This window comes from Papaver somniferum, chromosome 3 (genome assembly GCF_003573695.1).
Source record: "Papaver somniferum cultivar HN1 chromosome 3, ASM357369v1, whole genome shotgun sequence".
Taxonomy (NCBI): Eukaryota; Viridiplantae; Streptophyta; class Magnoliopsida; order Ranunculales; family Papaveraceae; genus Papaver; species Papaver somniferum.
Window position 1 is genome coordinate 124,707,247 of NC_039360.1, and position 15,057 is coordinate 124,722,303.

The following is a 15,057-nucleotide window of genomic DNA, read 5'->3' on the forward strand; positions in this document are numbered from 1 at the left end:
TGGTCCCATGGCAGAATCAGGCTGCGGCTGGCGTCTTTTATACTCGATAAAATTATTATGTAACAGAACTTAATTGTGATTGCATTGATGTTGTTACATTTCTTAAATAGGAGGTGGTGGTGGTGGTGGGAGGAGGTGGTGGTGGTAATCGGTGGGTGGTGGTGGTGATAATCGGAGGTGGTGGGCGGTTGTGGTGGTGGTGGTAATCGGTGGTTGGTGGTGGTGATAATCGGAGGTGGTAGTGGTGGGAGGAGGTGGTGGTTATATATAGGTGGTTATTAGGTTGGTTTTAAATTAAATTAGGTTAAGAGTAGGTTAGTCATTTCAACATTTTAAGACACCCCTTATCAATATAGGGAAGGTGGCCTAATAAAACCATGGTCCCTCAAAGAAAAACCATGGTCCCTAAAAAAATCATTCCAAAAACGGGAGCATGTACAGTTTTCCGCCAGTGGGTTTTTGAGTGAAAAAAACTGAAAAATGGGCTTGAGAGTAGTGTTCCATATGTAACCTAAGGTACCTCTTTGTTGGATCCATAAGGAGTGACTAGGCCCAACATTCAGCACAACGCATACCAGCTCATACGAGCTCTATCAACCGACTCCATCTCCTGTGCTGTTATGTTATGCACTTGCCACTAGGTTAGTAGCTGCCGCATGCCTGAACGCTAATAACCCCGTGAAATAGCCGGTCACTCCCTTGTTAGTACAATATAAAACCCTACGAAAACCTGTAACCCTACAGTTTCTTTCTTTCTCAAAAATAATCAAAACCCTACAGTTTCTTTCTCTCTAGAAAATAATCAATGCCACGAGGTCTGAAAAACCCTAAAAAGGCCAAGAGAAAAACCAAGAAGAAGGAAAACGGCGATTCTTCAGGAGCACCATCTATGCCTGCAAAAGTATGGCAACCCGGTGTAGACACATTAGAAGAAGGAGAAGAACTACAGTGTGATCTTTCTGCTTATGATTGTCTTCATGCTTTTCATGTTGGATGACCATGTCTAAGCTTTGATATCGTAAGGGATACACTAGGTATGGTCAGAACCGAGTTTCCACATACACTGTATTGCGTCTCAGGGACTCAGGCAGAAAAAACTTCTTGGAACTCTATAGGGATATTCAAGTTATCAAATATATCCGGAAAAAGACGCGACTTAAAACCGAGTAAAGCTGGTGGTGGTGGTGATGGGTCTGATATGGAAGACAGTGATGACAGTAGTAGTAGTGATGTAGAGGAGGAGAACGAAGAAACTGGTGGACCGGTTTTGCAGATACGTAAGATAGCACACCAAGGATGTGTAAATCGCATACGCGCAATGAGGCAGAGCCCTCATATTTGTGCTCATGGGGAGATACCGGCATTGCACAGATCTGGGATTTCATCAGTCAGCTTAATTCTTTAGCTGGATCAGAAACAAGTACTGTTAGCAGCACAGGAGCATCAACCGTAGTTTCTCAGGCCCCAATAATGAAGTTTGCTGGCCATAAAACTGAAGGTTTTGCGATAGATTGGAGTCCTCTTGTGCCTGGAAGACTATTATCTGGGGATTGCGATGGTCGTATCCACTTATGGGAGCCTTCATCTAACGCCACGTGGAGTGTTGGAAAGACTCCATTTGATGGACATGATTTAAGTGTGGAAGATCTCCAATGGAGTCCTATAGATAGTAATCTTTTTGCCTCTTGTTCCGTTGATGGAACTGTTGCTGTATGGGATATTCGTAGCGGGAAGAAATCAGCTATATCTATAGAGGCACATAAAGCTGATGTGAAAGTTATCTCATGGAATGGGAAGGCTGGTTTGGTGATAGCATCTGGAAGCGATTATGGCGCAATTTCTGTTCACAATCTTCGGATGCTCAAGCCTGAAAATTCGGGTGATATGGTAGTGACACGTTTTGAATATCATAAACGCCCTATCACCTCCATCGAATGGAGTCCAGATCATGATTCCATGTTGGCAGTTACATCCGAAGACAATCAACTAACGATATGGGATTTCTCCGTAGAAAGAGATGAGGAAGAAGAAGCTGAGTTCAGAGCAAGGATGCAAGAGCAAGTGAACGTCCCAGAAGATTTTCCACCGCAGCTTCTCTTTGTTCATCAGGGTCAAAAAGATATGAAGGAACTGCATTGGAATGCGCAAATCCCTGGAATGATAGTGTCTACAGCTTCGGATGGTTTTAACGTTTTTAAGCCATCTAATATTCCATAAGCAACTATTGGTTAAAGTTATCTGGAGGATGATCAGCATTCGAAACCAACTTATTTATTAGTCGTTCCATTTTGTTAAAGATAGGTGTAACTTGGATGTAACTTAAAATGTGTCATATGTGCTGCCTTAAGTTATATGTGCAGTTGCTTTTAATTTATCAAATATGTCTGAAACTAAGATATTTTCCGTAGCTAAGTTGTGCACTTTTTCCCTCTTGGGTCTACGTTTGAAGAACTTGACTAGAATTAGATTTACAAGTTTAACTTAATGATGAATAAGGAGAATAAATGCATCACTTGGGTACATCATTGACTGGTGGTATGATATAAAATTATAATGCATATTTAGCAATTCAACCTGCATGGAGAAAGAGAGAGCAAAAAACAAAAACTGTTTACACCACACCAGCTGGTACATCAATTGCAGGCTTGCAGCAGAATGATAGATGTGAAACTCATAATTTTCTCCTTGATCGCCTTCCACCTGTCACACCAAATTGGGAATTCAGGGATCACCAACAAATGCCTCTGGAAACACAATGCACCATATGCAGCTGCTCCTGCAATTAGCCTCTCTGCCTTACCGGTTTCAGAAAACAAAAAGTATGACAATTTGCAAGAAAATCCAGTTTCAGCCACCTTTAATTCCAATACCGCAAATGCAGAGGTCATACGATGCAATATTTAACGGTTATATATTCACCAGAGTCTGACAAGAAACATATTGTATTGGCAAACATGTTAAATGCCATTTTCAACCACAAGCAGATTACAGTATTGTTTCGGGAAAAAATATTTCGTAGAAAAAACGCTAAGTCATGTTAGGACAAAAAAACTAGTGTTGTGCTCTATTAACTAATGATTAGTTGAGTGCACGAAACAAAACAAACCAAACCTAGTGTGCTCTTTTGTGGTGAAATTGAAACTCCTGATTGCATTTTCTTCATTGCACTCCTGATGTGAAGTAATGGTCTCTTTTTTACTGAAAAGATCGAGTGGTTCTTTACTGTGACTTATGACATGAATTCGATGTTTGCCTCATCCTCACAAGAATCAAATCTTATCTTCCAACGCCTACAAGGCCGGCACCTCCAGAGAGATAGTATGAACTATTGTAGATTTAGAAGAACTTTGAATATAAATAAATAAAGAGAAGAAAGTAGATTTAGAAGAACCTTGAATAAAAATAAAATAAATAAAGAGAAGGAAGAAATAACATTATTATTACAAGATGGTCAACGACCGCTAATGAAATAAAACAAAACGGTTAAAGAAATAAAGTAAGAACTTGTAAATAATTCGTGACCCATATTGGTTAGTTAGTCATTTTTATATTTAATTATTTTCTCAGTTTAAAAAAGATAGGCTGGCGGAGAAAGCAATTTTATTGATTGTTAAAACTGTCAACAACAATTTCGTAACCCAAATTCTAATTAAAAATAATTTGTGACCCAAGATTTTAGTCACATTTTTACGACCCGAAGTCAAAATAACCATTGATCACTTTGTGAGTTCTCAACTATTTTAATACATGAAGTTTTTGTACACAAAAGGGTTGAATCTTTAGTCAGGTGGAGTAGTAGTATTTTGGAGGACTCTTCCTTGCATTTTTAGGGGAGACTTTACTATTCCCAACCCATAGACACGGTTATGGGATGTCATAATGGTTCGGAAAATGCGTAAATGCCCCTTTATAATCGGTAGATAGTATAGTGGTATTATCAACCGATTATTAGTTTGCTTAAGAATGGGCTATTGTAATAATCGGTAAATAAACAACATAACATAACTACTGATTGTTAAAGTAGAAAACTCGAATTTCATTTGTTTTGCAAAATTGAATTTGGGGCTACTCTAAAAATCGGTACAAAATTGAATTTATTATATTCTCAATCGGTAGATAATCATATGATCATAAACTACCGATTATGGGTTACCTATACACCCCTTTGACGAATAAAACTACCCAAAACCTAATTTCATTTTCATTTCTTTTCAACTCTTCTTCTTCTTCACTTTTGATTGTAGAGAGGAAAAAAAATTCCCTCGTTCTTCAACTTCAATTCATCGTCGTCGTCGTCGATTGTTCTATAAAACGATGACGAGAACTAATGAACCCAAAAAAAGCTCGAGTGAAAAACGTCTACCGTGGTGATGATCCAAAATCGGAGAAAGATCAAAGAACAAAGTGATTGTAACTGCAAATGACTAAGAACACGAAGAAGATGATGAAGATGAAGCCGCTGATGTAGGTGGTGGTGGTGGTGAATCTGATACTTGTACTATCAATCAACTTCAAATGGCCCCAATTGGGCAAGATTCTACCATTATTTGGGTTTATGTTGCTTTAATTCGACGAATGAATGAAAAATATTTGTAGGTTTTCGGTTTTTACTCTAGAATCAGAAGATAGATGTGTTTTTAAACTCCTGATTATGCTCGTGTTCTTTATTCCTCGAGAACATCGATCGTAATCGGGTGATATTTTTTTAGATTTTCTTCCGATTTTAGGACGTTAGTTGTTACTGAACCCTAAAATAGGCTTAATCGGTAGTCAATTTTTTTTTACCGATTATGACAGCTGATTAGAAGATATAGAGACACATAGATTCGATGGAATCGGAAGACATGGTGTAGTATTTTTCTTCAGATTATATTTTCCTCATCAAAATAGAATTTACTGTCTCTAAACACAACATAATCGGAAGATATATATAATTTTTTGCCTATGATATAGTTGTAATCGGAAGTTAGGTTGTTTATTAATCTTCCGATTATATGTATCTTCAGAATTTAGAAGGTTTCGTTTGAAAATTGATCTATAATCGGTAAATATTCTTGAACTTGTGCTACCGATTATGTATAATCGTTTGTTATGAGTTTAGTTTTGACACTGATTATGTAAAATCGGGTTTTGTCTGTGTTCTTTTAATTCCGATTATGCAGTTAGTAAACGTATTCTTATGAACCGGTTATTTTTTAATTTTTTTGTTTGGGGATAGGCGAGGTAAGAAAGTCTCCCAAGATACAGTTGTTTTAGGGCCTCATCGCAAAGGAGTAAGAAGTACGTGCTAGTGCACCGAGAGAAATGAGTGGTCAAGGAAATTCAAGCAATGATGCAACTCAAGAAGGAGTAGAACCAAGCACTCCACAAGTAACTCAACAAGGAGTAGAATCAGGCGCAAGTTAGAGTCCAAGATGAAGCTGGACCAAGTGTCCAGAAATTAGAGTCCAAGAAGAAGGACAACCAAGTAGTAGACAAGGAGAATGAGGAGTTACAAGGAAGCCAATCGCGAAGAAAGTATCACACCTTGTCCCCATTCATTTGAAGAAGACGTATTTTAAAGAAGAAATCCCGGGGCTACCTAGAGATGGAGGAGCATTGTTATTTGGATACAAAGACTCCTGGGCTAAAGAAATCTACGAAACATAGGTAATAATCATATTCTTTTTTATTAACGTACGTATTGTTGTTTTATTCATAATACTACTCTATTTAAATTGTAATGTGTTGTGTGTTTAATAGTATCATTCCGATGTGATTCGTCTACTCAAACCTACAACCGCACCAGCAAAAATAATGAAAGATTGTCCTTTAGACGATGAATGTGAAAGGTTCAAGACAATTATAGCCAACTCAGGGTTATCTAATGTTGCCTAGAATTCGAACATGATCGGGTCGCGATATCGGATTTTGTGGAGAGATTGTATCCCGAGACTGACACCCTTCATATGTCGTTTAGGGAGATGACCATTACTCTGGATGATGTGAAGAAAATTCTTAGTCTCAATGACCATGGTGTAGCTGTCAAGTATAACTACACAAAGCAGTTAAGTTAGGAATAACTTTATGATTTGTGTCGGAAGTGTTTTGGTTGGGATAAAGAGACACCAGTTACTGAGTTCAACAGGTGCTTTAGTTACGAAACTAGACAGTTCAACGTGGGTCAGTTGATAAAGATGTTCAAAGGCACATCCGAGAAAGAAAAGCAAGGACCGTATAGTTATGTTGAAGTGGATGCCGCGGCCACCGCCTATCTCTTGTATCCACTCAATAAGGCCGCTGAGTAATTCTGGGGAACGATATGCCAAGCACTCTTTATGGAAGAGTTGAGAAAGGCGTCGAGGCTTAAAACTAACCAAATCGCCGGGAACGTGAGTCTATTCCAGGTATTTCCTCAACTCTATTAATCCATTGATCGTTATGTTTTTTTCTCATTTTGTTTCTCTAATTTAAGAATCAATTTTTAATACTTGGTTTGATATCTATGTAGACATGGATTTATGACCACTACCCTAGTATGAAATTGGGAGTAGTGAACCCATAGTGGGAGAAAGGTACACCAAGAGGAACAAAGTACAAGTTCAATGACAATCGTTCAAGGACAAAGGAGAAGCAATTGATTCAGTTGAGGGAGAAACTAGACTCATTGAAGGCCTCAGAGGTATGTTTTGATCGAGCTAGTGGACATATAGCGGGTCGTTCCGAGTTGTCCCTTTATTTTGGACCGTTGTGACACCCCACAGGTTATGTGATGTACAATGTCTCAAGAGTGATGCGATAACACAGTTTTGTACAAGTAGAACCATGGTATCACATAAGTGGCAAGTTAAAATTGGACGTGGAGCATTCCCTGTATAATACTGACACCATCAACATAATTTACTTTAGTATACCATCTGTTATTGACCATTGGGATCAGAGGATGAACCACTTGATCAATATTGGGAGACCTGTTAACCGAGGTGATGAAAATGCTCCAGGCTATATGGAGTGGTACCTGGAGCATTCCCATTTTTGTGTAATCCGTGAACTTAAAGCAAAGACGACCTTGGAGGCTTCCAATCATAGATGTATCATCAAAGATAAACCAAGTGGTTATGATAGACTAGTGCGTATTGTTATGTCTTTTCCCTTTAATATTACGGCTCAATTTTTTAGGTAAACTCCATTTGATGTTATGTCAATTAAAAAAACAGGTGAATAGGTTTAAGTATTTGTCCAAATGGTGCGCTGATTGCATAACGGCTGAAGTGCTTGTGCTAATTGAGAAGACAAAAAAGCACAGAGAGATGATTGAAAATGTTGATAATGAAGAGTATGCAATTGAGTTTGGGGAGAAAGTCACGAAGGAGAACCATCTGAACAAAAGAACAACAAAGACAAAAAAAAAAGATCTCAGGCTTTATCAAGCTCTCTTGCTGAAGACAATGTTTAGGATGTTGTTAACTAACAATCTTTTGAAAAAAAGTAGATCTTAATGTGTTGTTCGATGTTTTGGATTATGATGTTTTAAAAGTTTCTCTAAGATTATGTTGTTTTAAATACTTGTTTTGGATTATAAGTTCTTAAGTTTATGGGTTATGAATGTATTTTGAGTTATGTTTATTACTTGATTATCAAACGAGTTCGCAAATGAAACTGCTGAATTTTCCACAATAATCGGAGGATATAATATCATGAATATCTACCAATTCTGATGAATTTTCCAAAACATTCCAGTTATATATGGACTTAATCAGGAGTCAAATTAAATACATATCTTACGATTATTTTCATTGGGATTTTTTGGATTTTATAGTCCTTCTGTACCAAAAAAAAAAACTAACAATCGGAAACACAATTAGCTCGTTTACTACCGAGTATTAGAAATCGATAGTTTGGTGAACTTCATAAACTTCTGATTATTCTTAGACAAAATCCGAATTTTTGCCAACTTAATAATCAGAAATTTGGTGAACTTAAAACCGTACCTATTATTGTAGTTCCAAAATTCGAAAAATTGGAGATTTTGGAAAAATCAAAATTTGGGGCAACTTCATAATCGGAAGTTAGTTGAATATAATAACCTACCGATTATTGTAGTTCCAAAATACGAAAAATTAGAGATTTTGGCAAAATCAAAATTTGGGGCAACTTCATACTCGGAAGTTAGTCGAACATAATAACCTATCGATTAACGTAATACCAAAATTCGAAAAATTAGAGATTTTGGGGAAATTTAGTAATCGGAAGCTATTAATTATTTACTTCGTCTGATTATGTAGTCGGTCATCTAAAACGATCCTGTAACTACTGATTATAACCATCTAGAACGAGTTGATACGGAATATACTCAGTACACTCGTGTTACAATTAAAATGTTTACCCTCCGATTATAACCATTACATAAAGTTCAAAAGAACTTAACATTCCAAATAAATTAAAAGCACCTAAATCCATACTATCACAATCACTTAAAAGTATTAAAACATATCATAACTTCCAGTGACCATAGAAATTGTCTCTCTTGATTTTGTAACATCCTTCATGTTCAAATCGTTTCTCGTAGAAGGACACATATCGGTGATCAGAAAGATTTATCTGAAATTACCAATGAGTAATAAGTTAGTACTAACTAATGTTTATTTGAGTCAGAGTTACTAAGGTACTTACTCGTCGTTCATACGTCCACCAAAGAAAAGCGTTCCTAGCAAATTGTTCCCCATCTTCAAGTTTTTCAATCTCCTTATTGATCGTATTCTTCTTCTCTTAATGTCATTGGATGATCTTCCAATTCGATTACCATTTAACGCCTCAAATACCAATAAAATACGGTTCCATAACTGTTCTTCGGATTCCGATTTGTGAAGCGAGTGATTACGATCATGAGTTGTTACCACAACCCATGCTCTATAAATAATATAATCTTCTTCTTGGGCAAAAGGAATAATCATGTTTTTGTTCAAAAGAGGAATGTTTTTTAAAATTTGAATTGAATATATGTGGAAAGTTTTGTGTAAATGGATTGTTAGAGATGAGTTTCCTTATATAGATTTAAACTCCAGCGGCTATTTTTTTCAAAAAAAAACTAGTCGTTCCCCGTAAAACAGAAACAATCGGTAACTAATAAGGAATATTTACTACCGATTATTTGTGTTGAAGAAAACTCTGATTATAAAAATGCAGATAATCGTAGGTATAACGAAATAACTTCCTACCGATTGTAGGTTATTTCAAAATAACAAAACTTTAAAACTACATGTGTACATATTAACTACCGATTATGTAAGTAAACTACCGATTTTCAATTCTGCTACCGATTATAGAAGGGCGTATTTGAAAAGGCGAGGGTACCCAAATATACCTCAAGCTAAAAAAATTCCTACCTATAAGTCCTTTCTCCGAAAGTGATTGTCTATGGACTGAGTCGAGACAATGCAACTAATCGGTTCACACTTCATCTGATCGTCTATGGATACGAGATCGAGACAATACAACAACGAAGTATGTTTACTTGATAAAAAGGTTCGGACTTAACCAAACACAATAGGATTGCTTATCAAGTAAATAGGAATTAACGTTTGTGTAATTTACTTTAATTATAATAAAACTATTATAATGCGGAAGTATGAAGTAAATGACAGAGCAAGAATTTGTTAACGAGGAAACCGCAAATGCAGAAAAACCCCGGGACCTTTCCAGAATTGAATACTCTATGGATTAAATCGCTACACAAAATTAAACCTAACGTCGTATAGTTGAGACCAAGCAACTAAATCTATATTTCACCTAGTTCCGTCTGTATTCCCACGCCTCCAATTTATGAATAAGTCACGTACTTGGAACAATTCATTTGGTTCATATTCCAAACGGTATAGGAACAACAAATCTGTTTGGTATCAACTCTCTTCAACCAAGTGATGTGAGTTCGACAAAAGCTCTTCTGTTTATCTCAATAAACTCCTTAATCAGGTTCTTAGATCTATCTTATTATCAACTACCGAAGTAATTGTTAAGATTTTGCAATCAATACTTTTAATCATAAAGAATTGTATTGATGCCGATCTACACAACTAATCAATCCAGTCTACCACAAGGATAAACTGATTATAGTTGGATCCTCTTATACCGAAACAAGTATTGTGCACACCAAGATTATGAACCACAAATCAGAAATCTTCAATATCTTCTTTGTCTTCAAATCTTCTTAGATCTTCAATAAACACCTGCACACAATAACTTGAATCTCTTGTGATCAATCACGCACATAACGGAGTATGTTAACGATGGATTATCACAAGATCATCTTTAGAACTAACAACGGTCTAAAGATCCCTGTCGAAACTTCGATCTAGTTTGAGTGAATCTTATATCAGAAGAGAAGATTCTCAAGCATAAACAAACTAGGTGCAATCAAAGTTCAACCACTGTTAGTCAATCAAATCAATCGAAAACACAAGATAAACCGCAATTATCTAGCTTCCTACCAACGGTACTCGTAGAGCTTCTCAATCCCAAAGAAGACTTTAAACTGAGCAGCAGTAAGAGATTTCGCCCAATTAGGTTACTCTCCTCTCCGAATAGGCGGCTACACCAGTAACAACACAACCGAGGAAGTTTGTTGTCACGAAGGATTAGTTTTCTAGAAATGCAAACTTCAAGTATTTATATACAAGGAATTTTGGACACCGAAGAAATTTCCAAAACCGAAAATATTCTCAAAGATATTCAATATATTCCAAATTCGGTTTTCATAATTCCTGGAAATGCTCTGTCCAAAATAATGACCGAAAATCTCTATGGAAAATCTCAACTTGTAAATGATCAGTACTAATTATCGTTTTCCTAAAATAAAATTAACAACCTTAAATAAAAGATTTTTAACTTATTTATGTTTCGATCCTGGGATTTTCTTCCTGTAGCTATTAAGGAATAACTTTGAACAATAAAAGATAAACATTACTGCACGTGTTCAAAGTATGCCAACATCCTTACTTTGTAAGTCCTCTTTCATACTTACAACCTTGAAACCGATTTGCCACACTTCCAAATAAGTTTAGAATTGGTTCATCTGACTTTCAAGAACTATGCGATTGGTCAAGAAACACTCAATCACAAATCATGGGTTTAACGGTTCTACCATAAAGTTGAGAGATATAAAATTGAACATAAATACGCCAAAAACTCACGAAGAAAATAGATAGAGGAAGAGAGGAGGATAACGAAAGGTAGAAAAGAAAGGATGTAGTTGATGGAGCTCTGTTGCAGCACGAAAATGGAATAGAGAGAGGTGGTAAACAGTTGAAGAACTTTGGTTTTCAGCTATCAGTTAGGGTTAAATTTGCACGGAAGTAATGTCTACCTAACTGACGTTAGTAAAGTCCAGTTAAATATTTGGTGTAAGCCAAGTGTAAGTAATTAGTTAGGTGTAATTCCACACATAAGTGTTGTATACCCATGTTTTCGCTAATGATGTTATAAACGGTCAGTTAAATACAGGGTGTAAACATAGTGTAATCCATGTTTTAATGTCTCAACGAATAGAGTCATGCCACTTGTCATCACCAGAATTGCTCTTCCTCAAAGCTTTTATCTAATTTAATTTGAGGGGGGTGTCACACTCACCGTGCGACGTGGGAGCTTATATGACTTAGCATTAAAAGAAGGGGAGATAATAGGAAAAGGTATTGTGATATAGACATAAAAGCCCTCAACCATTTAAATAAAGTGTGAGCGCGTCCCGTTTTCTTTTCTATTATATGATATATTAGATTTAGTGCAAAGTATTTGCTTCATGTGCAACGGAAAAATGCTTGCAACGTTAATATCCGTTGCACCCACCAAAAGTAAGGCGTTGGAAAATACAGGATATGATGTAGTGTGGGATTGTGAAGCCAGACTGGTAATACTTTTATCGTAGTTGTCTGATTTGATCTTGCATCTTCTATCGTACGAGTACAATCTATTGATTGTCTTGAGATCGTGAGAGCTCCGATAGGCAAGATAAAGAAGTCACAAACATCTTCGTTTCACTGTTTGTGATTCCTCGACGTCCTCTTGTGTATTCAAGTAAGACTGTTGAGAGGTGATTGATTAATCTAGGATGTTCTTTGGGAATATAAGACCATATTATCAATTGGTTCATGTTCACCTTGATATCCAAGTTATCTCTCTTTGATAAAGACTCGCAGATTTCTATTTGATGGAACAAAAACCTAAGGTTCTTCTGTGGGAGAAAGATTTATCCTTTGATAGACTTTTCTGTGTGAGACAGATTTGTTTATTTTCAAGTCTGCGATTTTGGGTTGCAGCAACTCTTGGTTGTGGGTGAGATCATCTAAGGGAAACAAGTGCACAGTATCCTGCTGGGATCAGAGGCGTAGGAGTACAACTGTACCTTGAATTAGTGGGAGACTGATTGGGGTTCAAGTATAGTACAGTCCGAAATTAGCTTGGAGTAGGCTAGTGTCTGTAGCGGCTTAATACAGTATGTATTCAATCTGGACTAGGTCCCGGGGGTTTTCTGCATTTGCGGTTTCCTCGTTAACAAAATTTCTGGTGTCTGTGTTATTTCTTTTCCGCATTATATTTGTCATATAATTGAAATACTACAGGTTGTGCGTTCGTGATCATCAATTGGAAATCCGACTCGGTTGTTCATTGATATTGATTGATCTTTGGATATTGGTCTTTGGTACCTTCCAAGTTATTCCTTGTATTTGATTAGGACTCGCTGATTTTTATTAGCTTGAGTAATATCAAAAACAAGAGAGAGATATTAACCCCTTGAGATACTTTTATCTAGATTGAGTCTGACTGTCTAGTTGATTCTCTAGCAAAGTATTTCGGAGTTAGTCCATATAGATTGTTAAGCGAAATATTGGGTGGTGTTGTTAGACCCCCGCTTTTTCAATTGGTATCAGAGCAGGAAAACACACTAAGACCTCATCAGTCTGTGTTTGTAGCGATCTGACTCTGTGGACAGAGGTGCTATCTCTACTAACGTACCACCAGTATTCGATGACTCTAATTACTCATGGTGGAAAATTGTTATGCGATCCTTCATCCAGTCGCGTGATTTTCAATCATGGGTATATGTTTTCAATGGCTATGATGCGCCTGTTGTTGCAGCTGGAGATGTAAATGTTCCCAAGAATATTGGTGAATATAATGCTGCCGAGATTCTTGCTGGAAAGTAGAATTCTGAAGGGTTAAATGCTATCATACATGCCATTTCCCCGAAGTCTTCAACACCATGTGTCTAATTGCACTAGGTCTAAAGATGCTTGGGATATCTTAGAAAGCGTATTTTTGAAGGTAACACCAGTGAAAAGGAAGCTAGGATTCAAAACCTTAATTCCGATTGGGAAAACCTTCGTATGGCAGATGAAGAGTCATTTGATGAGTTTAATCACAGAGTGTCTGAAATTGTTAATGCATCTTTTGCATTGGGTAAGACTATTCCTGAAAATGATATTGTGATGAAAATTCTCAGATCGCTGCCATCTAGATACGAGTCTAAGAAGCATGTCATCGTTGAGGGGAATAACCTCAATAATCTTTCCAGAAACACATTGGTTGGAGACCTAAAGATCTTTGGCCATGAGCATACATCCAAATTCGGTAAGGATGTTGCCTTTAAAGCACAGAAGAACACCAAATTACTTTTCAAAGATAAAAGTGTTCATGTCTTTGAGGATGATCAGTCTGAGGAAGATCTTGACAAATCAGTTTCCTTGATCACAAGACAGTTTAGGGATCTTCTTTTGAAGAGAAGTAAAAGTTTTTCAAGATAAAAACCTAAGTCATCAGACAAACCTCACGGTCGCGTACCTCCTAAAAACAGGGATGCTGACGAGGCTGATGACGAGGACATGCCTCAGTGCTTTAAGTGTAAGGGTTTTGGTCATTTTGCTAACGAATGCCCAAATCGTAGAAAATACACTGAGAACAAAGGTCTAGCTGCAACACTTGATGAAATTTATGAAACTTATGATTCTGATGAAGATAGAAAATCAAGTGTAGGGATTCTTTGTGAAAACATCGATTCTGATAATTGTAGCAATACATATATCAACCTCAATGGGTATATTATTGCTAATTAGAGTTTATTATAGAAAAAGTGATAAATTTTTAATTGCAAATAGCATAATTGTGGATATTGCTTGTAGTGATACATCCTAGTAGTCACAAGTGAATCATAACCTTTGTTAAATCGGATTAATGCTTTTACACGTTCGATTGCTTTGATTGAAGAAAGAGTCTAGCTCACAAATTATAGGAGCTACAAAAGTTAACTTATTTATTTTTTGTATTTCATATGTATTAATAGTTTTGCCGCTAAAATTGACAAAGGGGGAGATTGTTAGAGTGTTGCTCGGTCAAACTCGCATGCGTTGCTATCTCGAGCGTTTGTCAATGTTAGTGATCAAAACCATAAATCTCGATTTCTAGCCTATATAGATAAAAGTATCGGACTAGGAAATCATCATATAAGACGAAGGACTACTCAAGGAACTGGTGGATCTTCATCAACTAAAAGGTATATGGAGACTTGAACTTATCTATCACTCAAAAGTCTATCTACTCTATCTCCTACTCTTGAGACAAAAGTCGTGATGATGTATAGACTTTCATTATACACATTTGTTATTTCGATACGAGTTTAACTCGCCTATCTATTTCTCGAAATATGTGTTAGTAAGCTTTCGCTTTAGCCAAATTCATCTTCACCTAGTGACGAAAGTCATGTTATGTTTCAATCACTTTGGAAATTGCTCTGACGAAAAATGGTCTGTAAATGACGACTGTATAACGTCCTCTGAGAATGTTTCAATGATTGAAATGAAAGTTTAGATTACATAACCATTGGTCGATATAAGCATTGTTGTGGAAAAACATATATGTATAAGTCCTTATTTCTTGAACCAAAGTTTGCGAACTTTGTTGATCAAGAGAAACGGAATGTGGCGTGAGCCAAGTCCGCGAACTGGCGGAAGTTCTCGACCCGAGAATTTCTAATGGAGTTTGTGAACTCCTTTCGTGAGCTTAAGTCCGCGAACTTAAGTAGGTTATATG

The 15,057-nt window shown here is 36.7% G+C and overlaps 1 pseudogene; it reads left to right on the forward strand.

Moving 5' to 3' along the window:
• The first annotated feature begins 805 nt into the window (after positions 1–805).
• LOC113359929 lies at positions 806–2,217 on the forward strand (annotated as a pseudogene).
• The last annotated feature ends 12,840 nt before the right edge of the window (positions 2,218–15,057 follow it).